Here is a 15,564-nt window from a genome sequence, read left to right as displayed (position 1 = left end):
AGATAGAAGTTGCTCCTCTAATAGAAGTTGAACCGGTTCATTGAGTTGAGTCTTCCCTCCGTGAGGAGATCCCCAAGGTGTTCGATCACTTCAGTGCTCCGTTTTAGAACTCTGGGAGTGAGGGCTGTCCTCCACCTCAAATGTTGTGGCTTCTACGATTGACGCACATCATAAAGCAGTAGTTTCAGACGGAGTGTGACTTGATCGTCAGGTCCCTGAGGCGAGCAAGGAGATTTATAAAAACCTTGCATCCCCTCCTTACCCTCTTGGCCTTTCTCTGGTGCTACTGCACTACAGAGACCGCCCTGAGCCATTGTAGGCAGTAAGTTAAAAGATTCTGTTTTTAAGAAACAGCTCTCCTGCTCGCATGGTCTCCACTAGAGGGTAGGGACTTGCTACCTTCGGTCGACGAGTTGTGCCTGGAATTCGGCCGGCCATCTCTCACAAGTTGAGACCCCGGTCTGAATATGTGCCCATGGTTCCTACCTCTCCTACGGGACCAGGTGGTGAGCCTGCAAGCGCTTCCCCGGAGGAGGCAGACCCAGCCCTGGCTTTTCTCTGTCCGTCCGCCTTAGTGCGGTTATACGTGATCAGAATGCGAACCTTAGACCTTAGACCAGCTCTATCTGTTATGGAAACCAGCAGGAGGGAAGGCTGTTTCCAAGCAGAGGTTGGCACACTTCAGAGTGGTTGCCTTCATCTTGGTGAGTAATCCCAAGATTCACATGCCACCTGGGCGGCGAGCTCCTCCTAAGTGAGAGTACTGCTCCCTTCTAGGCGTTGGCATACAGTGCCTCGCTGAACAGATGTTAAATAGAGTTGGGCTGGGCGACACCTATACACATCTAGCATGTGTCTCGAACTGTTGCTTCCCGTGGGCTCCCTTCATATGAAGCCAGTTTCACTGTAAGCACAGTTCGAAGTGTCGGCTTGCTGCGCCATTCCCCTCCTATGGCCTGGATACGTGCGCATATATTGCTCCAGTAGAGTTCTCCTTAATCGAACCCTGTTGAGTTCCTCCATACCCTGCGGCATCGGACGTGGCGGAGCTTCCGAAGCCAGGCCTACCACTCGTATGCACGAGTGGAACCTGTGTTAGGCTGGGTCCATATGTTGTGATCCCTACGGCGATCCCATATGTGTATTATTCCACGGTACGGCTCCCTGCGGTGAGCCCGTGTCTTCCCTTGGCAGAGCCCGCTCTGCCGTCACTGTTGTTTGATTCTTCCCCCTGTTAGGCAGGAGTCATCCCAGTGACCTTTCCATATGTTGTACTGCCTGGTCTCCAGTCCATATGTGTATATCCCAAATAATACCTCCCCTTCAGGTCAGGATGTGGTTCCACAGCGTACTTCTCCTTCCTTGTCAAAGGTACGCTTTCCCAGTGGTCCTGTAGGAACAGCAGTTGACTTCCCTGGCTTAAGCCTCGCCTTCACCGCCTCAGTATTGCGGGGGGAATTGAGGCTTTTAACCAGGCACTGGAAGGTGGCAGCTTTAGTGGCGGATTCCAAAGGCTGACTACGTCCTCCGTTCCCTCCTTCAGGGAACGGTGGGTTGCATACGCAACCAGGACGTTCTTTGTTCAATCTAAAACCATTATTATTATTAAGATGTCTGCACAAGAGTTAACTGTAATCTGTGCAAACATTAAACTTTGCTGAAATTAAATGTCTTGCTTTGGTCTACACTGCAAGTGTTCTGTTTGCTCTGCTAAACTATACTCACTAAAACTGAAACTAAATATATAAAAACTAAATAGAAATGTGTTCACAAATTAAAAACTAAAACTAACAAAACCATTAATGAAACTAACTAAAACTAAACTGAAATTTAAAGCAAAATTGAAGACGATATTAAAATAAAAACTCATTTAAAAATGCAAAACTATAATAACCATATTGCTTAATACATCTGTTTTTCTTGATAAGAATACGTCCTTTCCTGTTGAGACATTCAGCATCAACACTTTTAAATGTTGCTGAATCAGAATGACAAACAGACAACACATCACAACAGAGCCACAACAAGAGCAAGTCTAAAACATACTGAATATTAACTTTAAAATAAATTAATTCACTGAAATGTGTAAAGATGATCATTATGAAAATAATAAATAATAAAAAAAGAACACATTTGGCCCCAATGGGGTCCCTTGAGTTTGTTGGGGGAAGTGCACAAAGAACACATTTTTGCAAACATATATATACATATATAATTTATTCAAATATAAATACCTCTATAAAATGCTATATTATGACATTAGTCATTTATGGTCTCTACAAACTGGGGTTCAGGGCAAGGGATGCTAGGAGGTCCACGAAAAACTTCAGGAAAACAATACTTATCAATAATGCTCAATAATTATTTTTTAATTATTAATTTTAAATTAGAAATAATATTTTCATTTCACATAAATTCATGTATTTTTAAAAAAAACATTTTTGTAGAATGACCATGTAAATTATTATTTAATTTTGTTGTCTTTATAATATCACACATACTATTTTTTTTTTTTCACATAGCATTACTTGGTCTTAAACACTAGGTACGTTTATATGGACATCTTTTGTTTGTTTTGTTTATCATTCATGTAAATGTAACCGATGTTAGGGCCAAGGGACAATTACCACACTCCGGAGGAGCAGACACCAGAGGACACCACGAGGCGGACAACAGAATGACTTCTAAAGGTAGGTTTATTAATTTAAAAGAATAAAAACAGTACTGAGAATGTTCGTGGCTGGACCCCGGTTTAGGAAGAGGAGCTGGGAGGAGGAATATTCCTCTTCTCTACTGACTCGTGAGTGGGACAATGGCTTCTTGTCTTTTCGACTCGTCAGAAAGGTGCTTGAGGGACAGACAGTAATTTCTTCTCGTTCCTTCGACTCGTCAGAATGTGCTTGTAGGATGGACAGAGGCTTCTGCTCGCCTTCAGATTTCCCCACGGACAGAACAGGTAAGTATTCGGCTCGTGGAGATGTTCTTAGGACAGCCGATCGAATGAACAGCAGCTTCCCCACCTCTTCTGAGGGACAGACAGTGACGGTGCTCAGATTCGGCTTGTGGACGTGTTCATAGAACAGCCGATCGAATGACAGCAGCTTCCTCACCTCTTCTGAGGGACAGACAGTGACGGTGCTCAGACTCGGCTTGTGGACGTGTTCATAGAACAGCCGATCGAATGACAGCAGCTTCCTCACCTCTTCTGAGGGACAGACAGTGACGGTAGATCAGGCAATAACAAGTGAGACAGGTCTGTGGTAATTTACCCGCCTTTGCTCTCGTTCCGTGCGTAACAGAGCGGCGTCATTGGGAGAGTTCGTGAGACTGGGCTTTCGTGGACGTGAGAGAGAGTGCTCGTGAAGTGTGGTACTCGGTATGTTGAGCTCTTTCCCTCCACACCGTACACTCAAGTGGGAACCTGGACACAGCTTTAGACAGATCAATTTGAAGGAATCTTCACAGTCATAAGTCAATATTCATCCATCAAAGTTTCAGAAGAACGCAGTCGTTTGATCTCACCACACTTGTGCATAAATCACTCTTGTAAATCTTCACACGTGTGCACTTCACTCTTTCAGACACTGCAAACTCACTTCATCTCCACAGTGATTAATCAACTCGTTTCTCCTCTCTCTCTGTAGGGTGGATGACTCAAGAAATAATGGTTTCAGAAGATCAGCATGAACACATCAGCGATCCTCCCAGCTGTTCCAGTTACTCCGCTTCGTTCTGTCAACAAGATCACACACACTGCCCGCAACAAAGGTTAGTTGCACACTGGTGAATGGTCAATCTTCAAATGGGGTTTTCTCAACAGGTAATCAACAGAAAGGTGCACTTAACTTTTCCCCGGTGAGTCACTCAATATCCTGCAGTGGTTTCCTCTTTCACTTCTGCCAGTCACTCCCTTTTCTTCTGTATAATCTTCTCACTTACTTCATTGCGTTGCTGTTCATGTTTTCCTCGGAAAAACTCACTAAATGAGCATGCCTCGGGGAATCTCACAGTAGAACCCCCAATCCGGCATTAAACCTTCAGCCTTCTTATTTCCCCGCCGCTGTCAGAACACACACTGCTGCCTGCCCGTGTCCCACACTGCTCAAACACTCCCTTTTTATGCTCCTTTTCCTGAGCACGTGCTTCAATGAAGCGCAGCTGATTTGCTTCAGCTGGCGCTCGTTATGGCCAACACCCAACAGAGCCAGATTTAGGACCAATGAGGAATTTTTTTTGGATTTGCCAGGTTTTCACCCGGTGACATAAACTCTGTTCAGATGCATCAATCGGTAGTGTTTACATGAACGCTAAATAAAGTGATCAGATTGATGTGTGCATTTCCTGCTGTTTTCACATACTATCATAAATTACTTCTTTTGTTTTAAGAGCAGACTTGATATTTATCTATTTCGGCTCCTAATTAGGAGATGGCGAGCACATGAACATTTCTGCCGTGCTGCTTATAAAAGGTACAATCCGTAAAAAAATTTTTCGAGAACTCAGACTGAAGTTTGACCAATCAGCTGTGAGCAAAGAAACATATAAGTGACATAACTAATTTCCAGTGTCTGTTGCAATGGCTTCACCTTTTCTTCCAAATCCTGTGGACATCTCAGCGCAAATTGTTAGACGAGCACTTCGTAGAGAAAGAGTTTTAAGGGACAGAGACAATCCCCTTGCCTTTCCTAATAGTTACTTGTATGAAAGATACAGATTTTCCGCGGAAGGAATTCTTGAGCCGCACATAAAGAATTTGACATGTCGAATCCATGCACTTACTGTACCGCAAATGGCATTGCGTTGTGTTTTTTTGCAAGTGGTACATACTTGCACGGTCGGTGATGCACAGAACCAAGGGGAAAACATGGTTTTTCGAACCATTCGCAAGGTGGTCCTCGCTCTGCAGGAGTACATTAATAGTGTTCCCCAGACATTTATCGACCATGTCCATAAAAGAGGGCTTTTATAAAATTGCCGGTAAGATATTTTGATAGGGTGACATCACATGAACATTTTTTTTCTTTCAAAAAGCAAATTTCACAAATGTACTATAAAATACAGTACATGTTAAGAATTATAATAAAAAAAAAAAAAAATTATTATTCTTTTAATCTTATGATAGGATTCCCTAGAGTCATTGGAGCAATAAACCACACACATTGCAATCTCCACTGCTCTAGGAGAACATGAGGCAGATTATGTTAATAGGACGTCCTTTCACAGCCTTAATGTTCAGGTAGGCATACATGTGAGATGATTATTTTCTGTGAGATGAATCTTTAAATTAATAGTAACATTAACAGATAACAATGGTCTACTAAACATTTTATCTGCAGATGACTTGTGATCATGAACGCATGATCACAAGTTTGGATGCCAAATGGCCTGGCTCCAGTGCATGTTGTGTCAGCGCTTTGAGGAAAGCAAGTTAAATTTGGTATAGTACAAAACACTGCTAATTTGAATTGGGGCAGCAAAACCTACACAATAACCCCCTATCATGACCCTCAGACAGGGCCACAGAACCACTTCAATGTGACCCTCAGTAAAACCAGAGTGAAGATAGAGCTGACCTTTGGCCTCCAAAAGGCACATTTCAACTGTCTTTGGCACTTAAGAGTGTCACCAGAGCGGACATCACAAATAGTGGCTGCATGTGCCATTCTGCACAATATAGCCACCATTAGAAAGGAGCGAGAACCACCACAAAACCAGCTTCTCCCCGATGCAATCACCATACAAGATTACACTTAATAAAAGCACATTGAAACTGCAGATAGGTCTCAAATTGTTTTATTGGTTTTGGGGGATGGGAGGGAGAAAGAGAGCAAGAGAATGTTGCATTAATAAATATTCATACTAAAGTGTTACTTGGTTAAATAAGTTCACACACTGAGAACAGTTTCCTCGGCCCCTCTCGATGTGGAGGAGCAGCGACGCTACTCTGAGCTCCTCCCGAGTGACCAAGCTTCTCACCCTATCTCTAAGGGATCGCCCAGCCAATCTGCGGAGAAAGCCCATTTCGACCGCCTGTATCCGGGATCTTGTCCTTTCAGTCATGACCCACAGGAACGTAGACTGACCGGTAAATTGAGAGCTTCGCCTTGCAGCTCAGCTCTTTCTTCACCACGACAGACCAGTAATCGACCGCATTACTGCAGAAGCTGCACTGATCCGTCTGTCAATCTACCTTTCCATCCTTCCCTCACTCATGAACACGACCCCAAGATACTTGAACTCCTCCACTTGAGACAAAAACTCTCCACCAACCTGAAGAACCATGGCCTCGGATTTGGAGGCGCAGATTCTCATCCCAGCCGCTTCACACTCGGATGCAAACCGTCCCAGTGCATGCTGAAGGTTCTGGTCTGATGGGGCCAGCATGACAACATCATCTGCAAAAAGCAGAGACGAAATCGTGTGGTCCCCAAACCTGACACCCTTCGGCCCCTGGCTGCACCAAGAAATTTAGTCCATAAAAATTATAAACAGAACCAGCGATAAAGGGCAGCCCTGCCGGAGTCCAACATGCACCGGGAACAAGTCTGACTTACTGTCGGCAATGTGAACCAAGCTCCTGCTCCTGTTGTACAGGGACCGGACAGCCCTTAGCAAAGGGCCCCGGACCCCGGACCCCATACTCCCGGAGCACCCTCCACAGGCCGCTGCGAGGGACACAGTCGAATGCCTTCTCCAAATCCACAAAGCACATCCACAAGCACAAACTCCCATGAACCCTCCAGCACCCTGGAGAGGGTATAGAGCTGGTCCAGTGTTCCACGACCGGGATGAAAACCGCACTGTTCCTCCTGAATCCGAGGTTCTACTATCGGCCGTATTCTCCTCTCCAGTACCCTGGCATAGACTTTCCCGGGGAGGCTGAGAAGTGTGATCCCCCTGTTGTTGGAACACACCCTCCCGTCCCTCTTCTTAAAAAGAATGTGCACACCCCTGAACTAATATTTATTTGAAGCACCCTTTGATTTTGTTACAGCACTCAAGTCTGTTTGGATACAAGTCTATCATTTTGGCACATCTTGACTTGGGAATATTTTCCCACTCAACACTCAGGGAAGGTTTAACTAAACAAAACTGTATTGTGAAACCTTTCAGAAATCAGAATAGTGAATTTAATCATAAAAGAAATGGTTAACTGAAAAAAAAAACACTACTGTGAAAGATTTCACAAATCAGAATAGTTAAGGTAAGGACTCAAGGAAGAAGTTTAGACAGTTACATTTCTTCTCTCTGTCTGTGTTGAACGATGGTTATCATTCTATAACAGGATGTGTGTTTGTTCTGCACAATAGGTACAGTGCAAGCGTTTCTCATCTGCAAGCTTTTCTGAAGTGCTGTAGTCTATTTCAACTTGATGAAGGTTAGAGATACAGCCCTCATTGATTTTTATTTATCCCTTTATCCCCATAATAACTCCTTCTTTTGTTTGCATATTGCTTAATAAATCTCAAAAAAAAAAATTCTTCTAACACATGAATTTCCATGAAATGATTGTGCATGTGGTGATATTTGTGCAAAATATGATGTTGCTTTTTGCACATTTTGCATCAGTTTCAAAGTGAAAAGTCTAAAACGTGCATTCAGTTTTCTCCAAAACAGATAAATGTGACTGTGCCAACATTTTATTGCTTTTGTTCACGAGTTGTAACGATAACCACACCAGACTATCATGTTTCACTCACAAACTACATTTCCCATAACTCGCTGCCCAGACTCATCATCACTTATCACTGATCACATTCACCTGTACCTCATTCACTGATTGCATTCACCTGTCTCATCCTGTTAGTCTGTCTATTTATACCATGTTCATTCATTCACTCACCGCGAAGTCTTGTATGTTATTACACTGCATTTCTGAGCGTTTCCTTTGTTGTCATTGTTCCTGGTTCTTGATCTCTGCCCGTGTCCTGGTTTTCCTGTTTCTGCCTCACCCTCTGGATTTGTCTGTTTGTTGGATTGCCTGCCTGTGTATGACCTTTGCCTGGATTTTGACTACGACTCTGTATACCCTTTAAATAAAACTGCATTTGGATCCTCAACCTTCGTGTCTCGGAGCAGTTCGTAACAGAAGGAATGAATGAACATGGTATAAATAGACAAACTAACAGGATGAGACAGGTGAATGCAATCAGTGAATGAGGTACAGGTGAATGTGATCAGTGATAAGTGATGATGAGTCCGGGCAGTGAGTTATGGGAAATGTAGTTTGTGAGTGAAACATGATAGTCTGGTGTGGAGTGCCCTCTGGAGGCTTTCAAGGGCACTCCAGCTGGTTATCGTTACAGTAGTGCTGTGAATCGAAAACTGAAAAAAGTGTCCTGTGAAGCAAAAGAGAGATACAACTTTTTTTTTAAAGAACCATTCCATTTTGTACACTGTAAAAATAAAAGGTGCCTGGAGGAACCTTTTGGGGTTCTTCACTTTGCCACACCGGCCACACCGTCTGTAGATCCTCTAGGCACCCTTTAAAAAGGGGCGGTTCTCTGAAGAACCACACAGGTTTCCCGAGGAACTCTTATATTAGGCACTGTGTGGAACCACTTTGGGTGCCTCCAGGAACCAAATTTCATTTTGTTTTATATATTTAATTTCATGTTGTTACTATGGTTACCTTTGACTTCTATTATAATAAACAAATTGAACCAAATACAAAATAAGAATTGTTTATTAGGCTACATATTTTGTATTCATTTTTATACATACACTTCCATGCACATGGGAAAAAAAGCTAACTATAGATTAATATCAATTAATACACAAAAAAATAGTATAATACATAAGAAACATGAATAATCAACCATGTCTATACAATAGGCTATACAAGAAAATACATTTCAACAAAATGCATGGAAACGTCTCGGTTACGTATGTAACCCTCGTTCCCTGAGTAGGGAATGGAGACGTTACGTCGGATGACGACGAATGGGGTTTCGCTTAGAAAGCCTGTCATCTTCGAGTATATAAAACGAGCCAATGGCAATGAAATGCCATGGGTCTGCGGAATTTGCATTGCGTAACTCCGCCCCACCCTGGTGGTATAAAAGGAAGTACGCTGCAACATGCAGATATGTCTTCGCTGAGGAGCCGAGACTGAACTCAGGCGTTCCAGCGGTACAGCGGAAGTGGCAGGGAGACGTAACGTCTCCGTTCCCTACTCAGGGAACGAGGGTTACATACGTAACCGAGACGTTCCCTTTCGTAGTCACTCCGAGTTACGTTGGATGACGACGAATGGGGTTCCCAGTGTAATCAAGCCACCTTCTCGACTGTCTTCCAGTGCCCTGCGTAAGTCTGAGCTCCCTGTCGTGAGACTGGCACGGACGAAGGACTCCTACTTAACACAGGAATACCAAGGTACACTGGGAAGCATATCTCAGTGGAAATATGCAATCATGCCCAGCCCGAAGGGGGGGGACTTGGAATACACATATGACCGCGAAGGGCTGCATATGGAGAATCACTGGGGTGTCCAGCCGCAGGTGGAATATTTCAACCCCAGGGGTGGCAAGGTGGCTTGCCGAGGGAAAGACACATGCTCAGAGAGGCTTACAGTGGAAATACACATGTAGGGGTCGCCCGGAGGGGGAACCATGCACATGGAGGCACCTAGCCAAGCGCGAAAGCTGCCAGTGGCATAACTTTGGCGATGACGTCAACAGTGCTGGAGGAGACTCAGGGCTTATGAGGCTCACCTGAGGAATATATCGCACGTATCCCGTCCGAGGAGAGGAATGGCGAGCAAGCGAAGACACCTGAGCAGAATCTAGCACCGGCTAGTTGAAGCGAGTACATGAGAAGAAACTGGCTCTACTCGGAGATTGTAGAATCTCGCGAATGTGTTGGGTGTCGCCCAGCCTGCAGCTCTGCAGATGTCTGTTAGCGAGGCGCCATGCGCTAGAGCCCAAGAGGATGCCGCACTCCGGGTGGAGTGGGCCGTCACACCAAGGGGGCACGGTCGACCTTGCTGCTGGTAAGCCAAAGCAATGGCGTCCACTATCCAGTGAGACAACCTTTGCTTCGAGAGAGCCTTTCCCTTCAGCTTCCCACCATGACAGATAAAGAGCTGGTCTGAGGTCCTGAAACACTGCGTTCTGTCTACGTAAGCACGGAGGGCGCGTACTGGACAGAGCAGTGCCAAGGCTGGGTCTGCCTCCTCCAAAGGCAGCGCTTGCAGGTTCACCACCTGGTCTCGAAAGGGTGTGGCATATCCAGGCCGGGGTCTCAGGATCACATGAGAATTAGCCGGCCCGAACTCCAGGCACGCTTCATCAACCGAAAATGCCTGCAGGTCCCCTACCCTCTTGATGGAGGCCAATGCAACCAGGAGCGCTGTCTTCATAGACAGGAACTTAAGCTCCACTGATTGCAGAGGCTCAAAGGGAGCACTCTGCAGGGCAGTTAAAACCACTGAGAGGTCCCAAGAGGGCACGAGGGGAGGACGAGGAGGATTCAGTCTCCTCGCTCCCCTCAGGAACCTGACGATCAGGTCGTGCTTCCCTAGAGACTTACCTTCAACTGCGTCGTGATGTGCGGCAATGGCGGCAACATACACTTTCAGGGTGGAGGGAGACAGCCTTCGGTTGGGCCAATACGGGGCAACCAATATCACCTGCTCCTCGTCCTCCCTGATCTTGCGCAAAGTCTGCGCAAGAAGGCTCACTGGGGGAAACGCATACTTGCGTAGGCCCCACGGCCAGCTGTGCGCCAGTGCATCCGTGCCGAGCGTGCCCTCGGTCAGGGAATAAAACAGGTCGCAATGGGACGAGTCGTGGGAGGCAAACAGATCTATCTGAGCGTCCCCGAACTGATCCCAAATCAGCTGGACCGACTGGGGATGGAGTCTCCATTCTCCAGCGAGAGGCCGAAGCCGAGACAGCTCGTCGTCCGCACGGTTCAGCTCTCCCGGGATATAAATGGCTTGAAGCGACCTCAGATGCTTCTGACTCCATATGAGGAGGTGGCGGGCGAGTTGCGACATACGGCGGGAGCGTAGACCACCTTGACGGTTGATGTACGCTACTGTGGCGGTATTGTCTGATCGGACTAGTACGTGTTGACCCTTGAGCAACGCCCGGAAGCGGTGCAGGGCAAGGCGTACAGCCAGCAACTCGAGGCAATTGACATGCCAAAGGCGTTGGGGACCTGTCCAGGAGCCCGCGGCAGCATGTCCATTGCACATGGCGCCCCAGCCCGTGGTGGAGGCATCTGTTGATACAACAACATGCCTGGAAGCTCGTTCTAAGGGCACACCAGCCCGAAGAAAACTGAGGTTCAACCACGGGGTGAAGGTCTGACGGCAGGTCGGAGTTACTGGGACTCGGAGCGTGCCGTGTTGCCATGCCCACCTCGGGACTCGATCGCGAAGCCAAAGCTGAAGCGGTCTCATATGAAGCAATCCGAGCGGCGTTACTGCGGCTGCGGATGCCATATGCCCCAGGAGCCTCTGAAAAAGTTTCAGTGGGACCGCACTCTTGCCCTCGAATTGACGAAGGCAAGTCAGCAGTGACTGCGCGCGCTCGCTCGTAAGCTGCGCGCACATGGCGACCGAGTCGATATCCATACCGAGAAAAGAGATCCTCTGCACGGGGCAGAGTTTGCTCTTCTCCCAGTTGACCCGAAGGCCCAGACGAGCTAGGTGCCGGAGCACTAGGTCCCTGTGTTCGCAAACCTGGTCTCGAGAGTGAGCTAGGATCAGCCAGTCGACGAGACAGTTCAGGATGCGAACCCCGTGTTCCCGTAGAGGAACAAGGGCTGCCTCGACGACCTTCGTGAAGACACGAGGAGACAGGGCTAGCCCGAAAGGGAAAACCGCGTTCTGGTATGCCTGCCCCTCGAAAGCAAACCGTAGGAACGGTCTGTGTCGAGGAAGAATGGAGACATGGAAGTAGGCGTCCTTCAGGTCGATCGCTGCCTTCGGTACAATGAAGTAGGGGCTGTAAAAGCCGGACTTCATTTCGGCTAGAGGGACAATCTCGATCGCACCCTTCGCCGGTGGCGACCTCCACTCTCATGACAGGGGCATTGCCACCGACCATAGTGAAGCGGACTCCCCTGAAGCGGGGAGGAGACCGTGCGAACTGAATCGCGTAGCCGAGCCTGATGGTTCTCGCGACCCAACGGGACAGTCTGGGAAGCTCCCAAAAGCTGTACCAGCGGGGTCAAGCGAGCCAGACGTACACTGGTGGTGCAGCGAAGCGGAATGACCGGCCCGGACGTGGGTGGCATAGCGGCCCGGTGTGGGGGCACGGTCATTAGCCGCGCCCTGCCAGAGGAGGCCAGGGGAGGACCAGCGTCCCACGGGGGCGTACTCTGGCAGGGGTCTGGCGACAGAAGGGGACGAGAGTGGCGAGGCTCGTGAGCGGCGCGCACTGTCATCCACAGCCTCTTGGGGCTCGGAGGAAGGGGCATCAGTTCTTGAAATAAGAGATTCTCCCGCGGCCCTCCACCGGGGGACGGAGTGGCCCTGCTACCAACTCCTGAAAAGAACTGAGCCCTAACTCCAAGCTGCCCGTCTCGAAAGTGCTGCTTAGCCTGGTGTCTGGCCAGCTAAGGGGCGGAGACAGGCAGTGCCGCCCTCCTGCATCCCCCTCCAGCCCGGGGCCGGTGAAGGCTCGAGGGGAGGAGCCGCAGGGAGGCGGCCTCGGCGGGAAGCAGACTAAGGAGACCGCACGGAAGGATGACCATTGGTGCAGAAGGCCTCAGTCCACTTCAGGGGATGATCGAAGACTGTTGGGCGCAGTCCTCAATCACACCGCCGAGCAAGCCACCCGTCTCGAGAATGCTGCTTAGCCTGGCGTTTGGCCGGCTAAGGGGCAGAGACGGGCGGTGCCGCCCTCCTGCAACCCTCTCCTGCTCGGGGCCAGTGAAGGCTCGAGGGGAGGGGTCGCAGGGAGGCGGCCTCGGCGGGAAGCAGACTAAGGAGACCGCACGGACGGATGACCGTCGGTGCAGAAGGCCTCAGTCTGCTTCTGGGGGGGTCAAAGACTGTAGGGTACAGTCCTCAACCACACCGCCGAGGAGCCCAGCCTGGGACATGGGGGAGCTGATAAAATGAATTCTCAGACCCCCTCACATCAACCTGGCTGAGCCCATTCCTGGACCACAGCTGTGGACATCACCTGGCCCCGGGATCACGCGGGTACCGATGTCGCCCGTAGAGCGAGGTCAGTAGTGTGCGTGGCGGATCGACCAGCCCAGACATGGGAGGCATAGCGTCCCTGCGTGGGGGCGTGGTCGAGTTTCCGCGTTCTGTCAGTGTAGGCCAGGGAAGGACCAGCGTTCCACGGCGGCCTGGTCTGACAGAACTCCCGAGTCAGCACTGCCTCGAAGGCGAAGGCGACACACAGCACTGCATGCCTGTGCCACGATAGTGACAGAGAACATACAGCCCATGATCACCACGCGATCGAGTGCAGCGAAGGCGGAGGACGCCCGCGGGCCGCGAAAAGTCACGTGGACTCCCGCGGGCCGGAAGCGTCCTGATGCACATCCGGGAAGCCTACAGCGCTCGGGGGGAGGGCGGCGCCACTCCTGCCGATGCTTTCAGCTGCCCGGGAAAGCATGGCCATCAGCTCTGGATCTGACCCGACTAACGCTGACACTCCAGAGGGAGGCAACACAGTCGAATCCTCATTTCCAGAGGAATCAAGCCCGCCTTGTGATGCTGTGAGTGACATGACACCACCTGCTGGAGCCCCGAATGAAAACACTGGGTCCCCGAGAGAAACCAGGCACACACGGAAGCCCCACGGTTTGCGATGTGGAGGGGGGCGTGGCCCGAGGAATGCTCGTCGGTATTATGCCACACTGTAACCCTCAGATCACCCTGGCCACCAGCCAAAGTATCCCCTCTCGAGGAAGAGATAGATTGGGGTGTGGCAGAGGGGACTCTACCCACACGGAGATCATTGAGTCTCGATCTATAAACATTGCGATGGTCACGTTCCCGCAAAGAAAACGTGACTCATCCACGAGCGCTGCCGAGCGTGAATAAGCCCAACACGCGAAACAGCGCTCGTGACCGTTAGGCGGATGAATCACGCGCCCACATCCAGTAAATACACGGGCGAATCGTCTTGAAAAAGACGTGCCGCGTGCAGCTCTTTTAGAGAGAGGAAAAGCTCAGCAGAGTGCTGAAGCGCCCAGGGAGAAACACACACACACTGTCGGCAGATCACTGCACAGATCAGCAGCAGGCAATGCGATCTCGCTGGAACACGCCGTCACACAAACACACTGAAGAGCCGCTCGTCTCGTAGAGTGAAGATGATACAGAATGGCTTGTAGGAGTGAAGAAAACTCTTGGCTCCGAAGCGAAAACATATCTGCATGTTGCAGCGTACTTCCTTTTATACCCCCAGGGTGGGGCGGAGTTACGCAATGCAAATTCCGCAGACCCATGGCATTTCATTGCCATTGGCTCGTTTTACATACTCGAAGATGACAGGCTTTCTAAGCGAAACCCCATTCGTCGTCATCCGACGTAACTCGGAGTGACTACGAAAGGGAACACATATGTTCCACGAAATAAATCAATGTAAAAAAAAATTATTGACTAATTAAAAATGTCCATCTTCACTTAACTTTAAAACATTTGTGTTTCAGTCCGATGGTAAGTCTGACATCACTGTTTCCAAGTCCAAAAGCTCTATCAGGTGCCAAAAAACAAACAAACAGTGCTAATATGCACTCATTGTGCTGTAATATTCCTGAAAATTATGATCCTAACCTTTATCTCTATACCGAAATCTCTGATGCTTAGTTATTCAGCTATTTTGAATCATAAAATGTTGAAGTCTGGGATGCCGTTAGACTGGAGACTGTAATGTACACTATGGCTTTTGAAAAGCCTAAATGTGTGACTTGAATCAACAGTGTTCATAAATGGTTGTTGAGTATTCTCACGAAACAAGATAGAGGAAGTAGAGGCTTCGACCTGGAAACAGTATTAAGGTGCAGTAAAATTATCTGTTGTTCTGTGAATGTTCACAGGTGAATTCCAGTCATTTCAATAAGAATCCACACGATCATTTCGTTTGTGGTCAAAAATGTCACTATGGGACCAAGATGGTCACTAGAATTCGCTAGATTTGACCAACAGAAGGCTGTGTGAAAGTGACTCCTGTGTGAGCTGTGCTTTATACATTACGTCGCTACAGCTGCTGACAATGGTCAATGGACTTTTTTGCCTGTGTAATTTCTAAAATGAAATTCAAAAATGTGACCGCACCTTTACTCGCTGCAACATAAAATGCAATCAATAATAAAATCTTCACAAGGGACATGTGAGGTACTTAAAGAGTTAGAAAAGTGAAAAGGTACAGCAGATTCATTTTCCGTTTGTTTTTCCTCTTTTCTGGTGGATGGTCCAGGCACTTCAGTGATTTTCAGGTCAACAGGAGGATTTTTATTATTGTTCAAACTTGTATTTCAGCTTACCGAGATCCCTGCAAAGTACAAAATTTACTGTTAGTAAGGTTATTAAAGTGATAGCTGTGAAATTTAAATAATTTCCTCAGCCTTGTGACGTTCCAAACCTGTTTG

The 15,564-nt window shown here is 48.2% G+C and overlaps 1 protein-coding gene and 1 pseudogene across 2 annotated transcripts in view; both read left to right on the top strand.

Moving 5' to 3' along the window:
• Positions 1-15,564, top strand: part of LOC309475446 (uncharacterized protein) — an 81,641-nt gene that overhangs the window by 36,999 nt on the left and 29,078 nt on the right. The gene's annotated exons all lie outside the window — the stretch shown is intronic.
• LOC309474927 (putative nuclease HARBI1) lies at positions 4,577-5,754 on the top strand (annotated as a pseudogene). Its single transcript has 3 exons — positions 4,577-4,977; positions 5,123-5,236; positions 5,337-5,754. The product of its transcript is annotated as a putative nuclease HARBI1 (transcript).

This window comes from Leuciscus leuciscus (genome assembly GCF_965113295.1).
Source record: "Leuciscus leuciscus genome assembly, chromosome: 15".
Classification (NCBI taxonomy): Eukaryota; Metazoa; Chordata; class Actinopteri; order Cypriniformes; family Leuciscidae; genus Leuciscus; species Leuciscus leuciscus.
Note: the sequence above shows the minus strand (reverse complement) of the source record. Positions and strands in the feature narration are given on the sequence as shown.